This window comes from Pteropus vampyrus, unplaced genomic scaffold, assembly GCF_000151845.1.
Source record: "Pteropus vampyrus isolate Shadow unplaced genomic scaffold, Pvam_2.0 Scaffold75, whole genome shotgun sequence".
NCBI lineage: Eukaryota > Metazoa > Chordata > Mammalia > Chiroptera > Pteropodidae > Pteropus > Pteropus vampyrus.
Genome location: NW_011888856.1, coordinates 3293424 through 3303129, shown reverse-complemented (window position 1 = coordinate 3303129; position 9706 = coordinate 3293424).

Below are 9706 nucleotides of genomic sequence, written 5' to 3'. Positions count from 1 at the left end.
TTTCTGGCTTCTAGTAAGAATGTTGTTCTGTAGTGTGTTTTCTTTGCCATCCTGCATCTTTTTAACCTATTGTCAGCTAGGAGCCGTATCTGTCCATCATTCTTTGTGTGGAGAGCAGAGATCATCACCCAGGCAGAGAAAAGTGACCTCAGCACTATCCCCACTTTATCAGTAAGCCACAAAAATGTGGCAGTAATGTTTACAAAGAAGGCATCCATCCAGGCTTTAGCCTTCATTACGCAAAAGAAGAGTGATATATTATAATTACTCTGGGAAGCAAATTAATTCGGAGAAATTTCGAAGGAAGGGATGGCTGTCTTCTTTTTCTTCTTACTGGAGAGCCGTCATGTGTGTTCGAGAAGATCTAATGAATGATCTCAAGAATAAGGTTTTCAAACACAGGTGATGACAAAATCGTGGCTTAAAGAAGGGGAAAAAACCCACACAGTTCTTTCTTTTCCTCTAACTTCTGTAATTACCTTAATTTAACAATTTATTGTGGGCCTAACATCTTGAAAGATACTGATAGGAGTGCTGGAGGTATAAACAAACTATGACGCACTCCACTCCCTGATGTCCTACATAATTGTAATTTAAGTAAAGGAGAGAGGCTTAGAAAAAATAATTATGAATTGATGTTTTAAATGCTGTTGAAGAGGTATGCACAAGGGAGTGTTACAGAGTCTACAAATAATTCTGTAGGGGATTAGAGACAGAAATGAGAGGTAAGCAAGAGGAAGGAGGAGATTACAGGGAAGAGATGACATTTAAGGAGTGAGAAAGATTGACGGAGACTAAGCTGTTTAATCTTACATGATCCCTGATTCAGTCGGTCCCTTTAGAATAAGGCCATATTCCCCCAAGAATGGCGCCTTACGTTAGTCATTTGTGTGATGATTTCAGGTAGCATACTGATACAACTCAAAATAAAATTGATTTACTTGGAAAATTATTCTGTCACTTTGACTCTTTTTGATTAAATCAAGGAGAAATCTGTCTGTAATAGATATCCTTTTTTACATCTCTAATATTTTTACTTTTAAAATATAAAGATATTGAGCCTCAGAGCATTCAGGAAACAACAGTATGTAATAATATTGTATTATTTTATTTTCATTTATTATTTTTTAAATTAATTAATTTTTTTATGGAGACATTGGTTAACAAAATCCAATACTGTGTTATTTTAATTCTATTTATTTTGAAGATTACTTTCTATTTCTGGCAAATGATGCTTGGCCTTCTATTTACAATTGCAATGTAGAATTTTGAATTCATTCCTTCATTTATTCAATAAAGATTCATTGAGTACTTTCTGGGTGTCAGGCACTATTCAAAGAACTTGTGGTACATTAGTGGATAAGACAGAAGATCCCTTTGTCTTATTTACTTAGGTTGAGGACCTTATAACATAGCTTATTATTTGTTTAGTTTTAAAACAAATGGAGTCAACTGTAAAGAAGCTAGTCAGTAAATAATAATAGAGGTCATAGTGGTATTGGGTACCAGAGCGAGTTATATGAAGAAGTTAAGACAGACTGCATCGAACTGCCTAAGGGCAAATCATAGTTCAGTCACCTGTTAGTTTTGAGACCTTGAGTTAGTTACTTACTTCATTGTGCTTGAATTTCCTTCCTCCCTTCTAAAATAGTGTGAGAAATCAGTAAATGTTGACTAGATAGGCAAAAGTCCTGAAATGGATATTCAGATGTCTGAGTTAGCAGAAATATTAGAATAGACTGTTTAAACGATTGTTTAAAACAATGCAGGATCAGGGCTTTTTGGTTTTGTTTGTTTGTTTTAAACTTTTTATTGTGAAATAATTTTAGAATCATAGAAAATTACAAAAATAGCACAGAGAGTGCTCAACGCAGCTTCCCCTAACATTAACATCGCGTGTGACCATATGTAAGGACCAAAACTGAGGCGGTAACACCAGTGTGACAAAGGTTTTGTTTGGATTACCCTCCCTCCCCAGTATCCTCTTCTGTGATCCCGAACCCAGCATCTCGCATCGCATGTAATTGTCAGGTCCTCTTTGTCTCTGACGATGTGGACTGTTCTTCGGTCTTTCTTTGTGTCTCACGACTTTGACACTTTTGAAGAGGACTAGTCAGGTTTTTGTAGAATTTGTTTCAGTTTTGCTATACCCACTGTTTTCTCGTGTTTAAATTCCGTTTATGCATTTTGATCAGAATACTTGGAAGTGAAGTGTCCTTCTCAGGACATCATAATGCAGGAGTTCACAGTATTGATATCTTATTACTAGCGATATTAACTCCCATCACTTGGTTAAGGTGCTATTTCCAGGTTTCTCCACTATAAAGTTACTATTTTTACCTTTATAATTAATAAATATTTGGGGAAGACACTGAGATTATGACAATATCCTGTTCCTATTCCACTGATTTTAGCATCCGTTGATAGATTTGCCTACAACAAATATTACTGTGGTCTGTTTTTGGTTTTCTATTTCCTCGTTTGTTTCACATTTATGAATTAGAATTTTTATGTAAGATAGACCATCTCTTCCTCCCCATTTTTTAAAAATTCAATTACATATTTGTTGATATCAGTATGATTCCTTGATATTTATTTTATTCAATGGGTTATAAACCAATTGTTATTAGTTATTTATTTCTTGCTATTGTTATTTGTTTCTTGCTCAAATTATTCTACCTTTGGCCACTGGGAGCTCTTTCTGGTTAGCCTTTACGTCTTTTTGACATGCTGCCATTGTTTTTCAAGCACTTCCTTACTTTTTTGGCATCATGAGCTGTTCCAGACTCACCTTATACTTTCCTTGCCCCTGCCCTGGAGTTAACCACTTCATCATAGAAAGACTTAAATAAAATCAAATAAAATCTTACAGTATAAATAGTAAACATAGAAAAATGTTAAGAAACATAAAATTTTAATTTAAAAATAAATCTTTAAACAAATTTAAAATAAAACAAGTTTGAACGTAGATGAAGGCGGTATAATTTTTTTTCTTAGAATTTGGCTGCTACTGGAATTATAGTTTCCCTCTCAGTGCTAGGTCGATAGTATGTATTGCTCAGATGGTCACAACATTGCAACATGGAGTGATGGAGGGGTATTAAATTTGAAGGGAGTAACGATACAATACAGCATAAAGATTAAGGGCATACGTTCTAGAATCGGATTAGATATACTCAATTTCTAGCTCAGTCACTTACTAGCTGTGTGACATTAGGCAAGTTACTTTTCTGCCTCTCACTTTCTTCATGTGTAACAACTTATTTAGATGAGTTCTTGGCACCTAATAAGTAAAAATGTTACCACCAATTTAGTGCTCTTTAAACTTTACAAAGGACTTTCAATTATATTAGATCACTTTTATCACCAATAGCACTTTGCTTATTACTGTTTCAAACTTTTCATCGTCCCTAACATGGACTATATAATTACGTGATGCAATACTGTCGCGTATCCATTGTTGAGCCATGTTGCTCTAACTTATACTTTTCCTAAAATACTAATCTGGAAACACATAAACCATCGGTTCCTTCCTTGAAAATAAAGGTAATCGCAAGGGCATTTGGTCACATTTCTATTTGTCATTGGTAGAATTATGAATAATTATTGATACTGTAGAGTATTCTTAAAAAAATACGGTCTGTAGTGAATTTGACTTTGGGCTTTTGTAGAGATGGAGATTCTTTTGTCAGGAATGTCCCCTCGATTAGCACTGATTTCCCTGGAGAGCAGTTGTGCCCTATGCAGGCTACCTTGGGATAGCACAGGCTTGAGACGCATAGCTCACTTAATTCACTTTCCTCCGGAAGTTACTTCCAATTAAAATTTTTCTAACAAAAGTAGTTTTTCCTTGTTTGTATCTATGCTGCACATTTCTCGACTTTAGCATTCAATTTCTTCAAAGACTGATAGTTTGATCTTTGGGTTAAAGATAAACATATATGCTTTTCTTCTTTCTGGCTAGGCCAAGCTCTCCAGCCAAGAATTGGAGCATATGTCTTACATTAGAGAATCTTATCAGGCTCAGAAGATGTACTCCCATTTCCTGTTCATACCACGCTTACGTGCTGTGGAGCTAAATTATAATCATAGCTGCTATGCTATTTTTAAAATACAGCTACAGTTTGAGTTCCTGGCTCCCTTTTAAAACCATGACCATACTGCCACTTGCTCCTCACAGGCGCTATTTTCCAGTGTTTTTGAGCTGAAATAAGAAACGTTGCTATGCTAACATCCAATAAACCTTGCTACCTTGCTGGGAAGTTTATTTGGTAAAGGAGATGTATAAAATGTTTCTTTGAAAACTAAATAAAGTGCTTCCTTGTCTAAGTTTCATTCATTTGTTTAACTGAGAGATAGGGATGAGCTGGGGCATGGGAAGTTAATCTGACAAGCTAATGAAAAAGAAAAAAGACAACCTTGTTTTAAGTGAAGCAGCAGCCTTGATATGTCCTTTAAACCAAGTAAAGCCAAGATTTGACATCTATCGGTTACCTATTTCATTTGGAAGAAAAGTAGCTGCAAAGTCGAATTTGCCTATTTATTGTTGGTGGGAATGTGTGTTGGCTGGTTTTGGTATACTTGCTTGAAGTATCTGTCTCACTACTGATAACTATTAAATTAGCTAGATAATTCTGTGCTGTGTAGGTTCAACCATAACCTGTTATTAGTTTTCATATGTAAGAATTTGGGGATAAATCATGTCCAAAGGGTCTTCCTCCTGGTTTCATAATTCAATTTAGAGATAGAGTGCTCAAAGGGGAGGGAAAGGAGATTGAAGTCAGACATAGAAAAGAGACTTGCATTTCAGTTATTAATATTTCCATTTGACAGAAATTTTTATCGCTTAGAATATAAATGGACACAGATAAAAGGGTAGGTCAGCAAGCCACAGAATAAATCTCTTTCAACTCTTTGCCTGGAGAAGAGTTACTGAAGTTCTTCATATGTTACAACTCTAAAGTTCCTCTTTAGAGCACTAATTTTGGCATCAAAAGTTGGATCATTCGGGTTCAAACATCTGTTATTTCTGGATGGCTTTAAAATTCCATTGCAAGCTCAAAAATGCTCGCATCGCAAAGCATGTCCTTACGAGAAGTATCTACATGGTGTGTGTTTGCCCTTCTCTCTCACGAATCATCCACGAACACTTCATCCGGGCCTACAATATCTGCTTTGTTTCTCTACATGGAGTAGTAACATCAAGTGTCTCTTTCACTCAGATCCCCGTTTCAGAGATTCAGTTTGGGGCATGGAATGCGTCTCCTCGCTAAGTTTATTCTTTATGCATTATGGAATGCACTGGAATGTATGTAAATACTTTTCAAAGTCAGGACTCGCTGTTTTCCCCCGCTAGTACTTGCCATTGCCTGACTGCTCCATACCAATTTTTCTTAGAACTTTGCAAGTTCTGGCAAGATTTTTTGGAGAAAGATAAATGCAATCAAATAACCCTTAAGGGCCAAAGGTAGTACAAACAAATTTCTTTTCCCGAGAAATAGTCGCATTATAGCTTTTTCCCCCATTCCACGCAGCGCCTCAACTAAGAGATATGATTGCAAGCAGAAGTTTTATTAGCAGAATAAATGTCCTCATATTGAAAAACCAGCGTCTTTGATGAGCACGTATCAAAGAGGGTCAAGTTCTTACCACTGTCCCGCCAAGCTACTGAACTCCGTAGCTCCGCATTTTTCTAAAATTTTTGATACTTTTTAAAGGCGAAACGGATAGACATTTACGAAATCTAGAATTTTGGTGGAGGCCACACCATTGGCTATTTGACTAGGTTGTGGAGTCATTTAAAAACGGTTGGGGTTTAGACAAACTTTCCAAAGTGACTCTTGGCTTCGATTTGCCACGTGTGATCATTTATCTAAAGAAAACAACTTGGGAGATTTTTTTCTTTTGTATACAAACTTTGTGTTTTCTCTCTCAACCTCATAATGGTCATAAATTACTACAGCATGTACTGTCCTAAGAATGGCAGTTTATGAAGTAAATGATTTATAGCGAAACTAAATAAACCAAGGGAGTCTCAGCCTTTGGCCCTCCGGTGTCAGTGGTGAATTTTTGAATTCTCAGTTCCTGGGCTATTCCGATGGCAGCAGCCGTCCCTCCAGTACCAGGGCCTGACTGCCATTGGGTCATTAATCTTTCCTTGGCCCTTCTGACTCCTTTATCTCCAGATGCACATAACGAGTTTTAAACCCACCCGGCCACTGACTTCCTGGACTTTTCCCCTCTCGGTCTTAGCTCTGCTTTTCCACAGAAGTAATTGTGATGTTTGGACGGCTGCCCGTCTCAGAGTATGTGCTGTGGTTTCCGCTTTTCTCCTGGTTCTTTTTGAAAGCATCACACATAAATTAAAGGTTTACTCTTTTTAAGAAATTATTACTACTCCTTATCTGTTGGAACGAGAGGGTAATGTTAGGTTGCATTCTGCCCTTTTTAATTATATTTATGAACTTTTTAAAAATCTTTGCTACTGAATTCCAAGGTCCTTGTTGGACTGTTTTTATTTTTGTCTTTCACAGGGATGGCCAAGTGCTTGTCACTGAGAGCAGAAGGGTGGAGGGCTTAGGCCCTGACATGAGGCCCATCGTATTGGAGAGCTGGCTCTTCCATGAACTAGTACGTGACAACTGGGCTATTGTTTAACCCCTACAAGCCTTAGATAAGAAGATAATGTGTGTAAACCACTCAGCATGTGTTCTGTGCAATCGTTACTCAAAATGTCAGCTGACATAGGTTTGTACCTACGTGTCGACCCAAAGGAGGAAGAGCAGCTGCTCCTCGGGTGATCTTTGGAGCCACATTCTCTGGCGCATGAAGAGTGTTTCTACAGAAGAACCCAAGGGAATCTCTCATGTAAATTATTTATACTGATAGCGCATGTTTATACACACTAGTCCACAAAATCTAAGCAGCAACCATTTCTAAACACTGCTTCTAAAATTATTAATTGCCGTTTCAGAATCCAAGTGACCAAATGCATGGACAGCCCCAGCCCAGGCAGAGTCTGTGAGTCTGTGCTGAGAGATGTGCTCGGTAGCTGCGTGGTGACCTTAGGCAGTGGCCTGGTGGCCGGACTATCAGACACCTTGCTCGGCCTTTGAATCTGGAGCTGGCAAGTCTCTCTGGCAATGAAACTTTTCTAAATCATGAACCCTTGGAGAATATGAGGAGAGCTATGCATAGATAAGCTGTGCGGTAGGAGGTGGGTGATGGAAAGAGAGGAAAGAAACAGAGAGATGAGAAATTGAGAGACAAGAGAAGGAAAAGGAAGAGAGACGAGTCAAGGAGCCAGAATTGGAGCAAGCACCCGGGAGAGGCAATCTGACACCAGGGGCTGGTTTCCAACAGACTTGGTCTCAAATCCTCATTTTCAAGCCGTGTGATTCCGGGCAAATTACTTAACTTTTTAAAGTCTCAATTTCCTTATCTATATTAAAGAACAAAAAGAACATTGACCTCAAAGCATTTCGTGAGGATCTAATGAGATAATGCATTTAAAAGCATGAAGCCGAGTGAACGTACTGTGTTATAACTTTCTTACTTCATATCGAAGATCCTTCTTCATATGTGGTATTAATGTTTATTTATTTACTTAGGTATTGGTTTTTATTAGAAAAAGGCATCACTGTAACTGAATGCATATGGTTTTGTCAATCTGGAGAGATTCCTATTGCTGTATTTTGCAGGAACATTGCAGATAAGGGATGCTAGGCACCTTTTTTCTTAAGGGCTGATTATACCACCTTAAGAAATATTGACTTAATGGTTCAAATACCAACAAGGCATTCATTCATTCATTCATTCATTCATTTTTTTCTTAAATTTTTTTTTTATTTTTCAGTTCTAGTTGACATTCAATATTATATTAGTTTCAAGTGTACAGGATAGTGGTTAGACATTTACATAACTTACAAAGTGATCACCCCTATAAATCTAGTACCCATGCGCTATGCATAGTTATTACAATATGATCGACTGGATTCCCTATGCTGTACTTTAGTTCTTCTGACTATTTTGTAACCGCCGATTTGTACTTCTTAATCCCTTCACCTTTTTCACACACACTCCCAACCCCCTACCCATTTGGCCACCATCAATTTGTTCTCTGTGTCCATAAACTTATTTCTTTCTTATTTGTTCATTTATTTTGTTTTTTAGATTCCACATATAAGTGAAATCATCCGGTATTTGTCTTTTTCTGTCTGATTTATTTCACTTAGAATGATACCCCTCTAGATCCATCCATGTCGTCACAAACGCATTCTTTCATTCAACAGGAGTCCACTAGGGCGGAGCCAAATGCCGAGTCAGGTGAGCACAGGGGGTGCGGGGTAGAGGTGAGCACACGGTGGGGAACTAAAGAGAGTCCCCGCGCTAACCGAGTCCGGGGACTGCCTCCTTGCTCTGCCCCTCTGACGGGCAGGGGAGGTTACTCCTGTTGTATGAGTGCAATGCCAGGGCTTCCTGAGTCGTAACACAGCCAGAGGGGCAGGGAGATAGACGAGGGTCTGCGCAGTCCATTCCGGGCTGCGTCTCTGCTCCCGCTGTCCGCTGTCCTCTGTTTCACATCGTTCTGCCCTGACTCCCACTCACTGGGCTGCGCTTTGCACTTTCCTTCTGAAATCTCTGCGATGGATCGATGGCGATCTTTGCTGCCCGTCCTTCGGGAATTACGACAACTTGTGAAAATTAACGAGTTATTCCTGGAGAGCATTTTAACTTCGCAAATGAAAAGCAGAGAAGCGGGTCAAGGTATAGTTAACACAGCCATTGCACTTGATAACGTCCTTTCCAATTATGTTCTTCAAAAGTGGGCGTGAATGTTTTCAATTTAATAATTCAACCCAACTCTATATATTGAGTGCCTCTTATAAAAAATGTAAAAAAAGAATTAAGACTCCACCTTTGCCCCTCAGTTGGTAAATTGAACTACTTTCAATTTTTATTTGTGTACTCCCAAAGGGACCTGTTTGTCTGACTGCATCTATCAATGAACATTTGTATCTCTAAATAGATCCTGGTCAAGTCTCCCATGTATACCCCACGGAGAGGTTAGAAAGAAATTAGATTTTTAGCATCTGATGATTTGGATCTAGTAAGGATTTCTAAATACTTGAAGCGTGTGTGTGTATGTGTGTGGGGGGGATCTTCATTTATCCTATTTGCTGGCTAATAGGGTGAAACAGGAGAGGGATAAAGGAATGTGTAGAGAGGGCTGTCTGTTAACATTTGGTGAGCTACTGTCCTCGGCAAGAAGAACTGGTCATTTTTCACATTGCTCCATTTCCTCTGCTAACCGTTCACCCAAGCCTTTGCTGGGATTTGAAGCTTATCCTATTATTTAAAGATTGAAATCAGGATTTTAGGTTGAAGCATCAAGTTTACTTTCAGCCTCAGTCTCTAATAGGGTTTAAATTGCTTAACTAGAGATAGTTTCCAATTTGATACTTCACTCCAAATCTCCGTGCTGGGTTACAGACCTATTTTAGCTGGCTCCCTTTTCTTCTGAGGCAGATAAAGCTGAGATTGCAACATTATAAGCAGTTCAACCAATCATTATGTATAAACCTCAGCCCATTTATATAATTCAATCCTTCTGGTAGTAATGACATGGAAGATGCAAATAGGGAAGATCACAAGCCTGTCGAAGTCCTAAATCATCTGTGGCATCGGGGCCACAGAACCTCTCTCC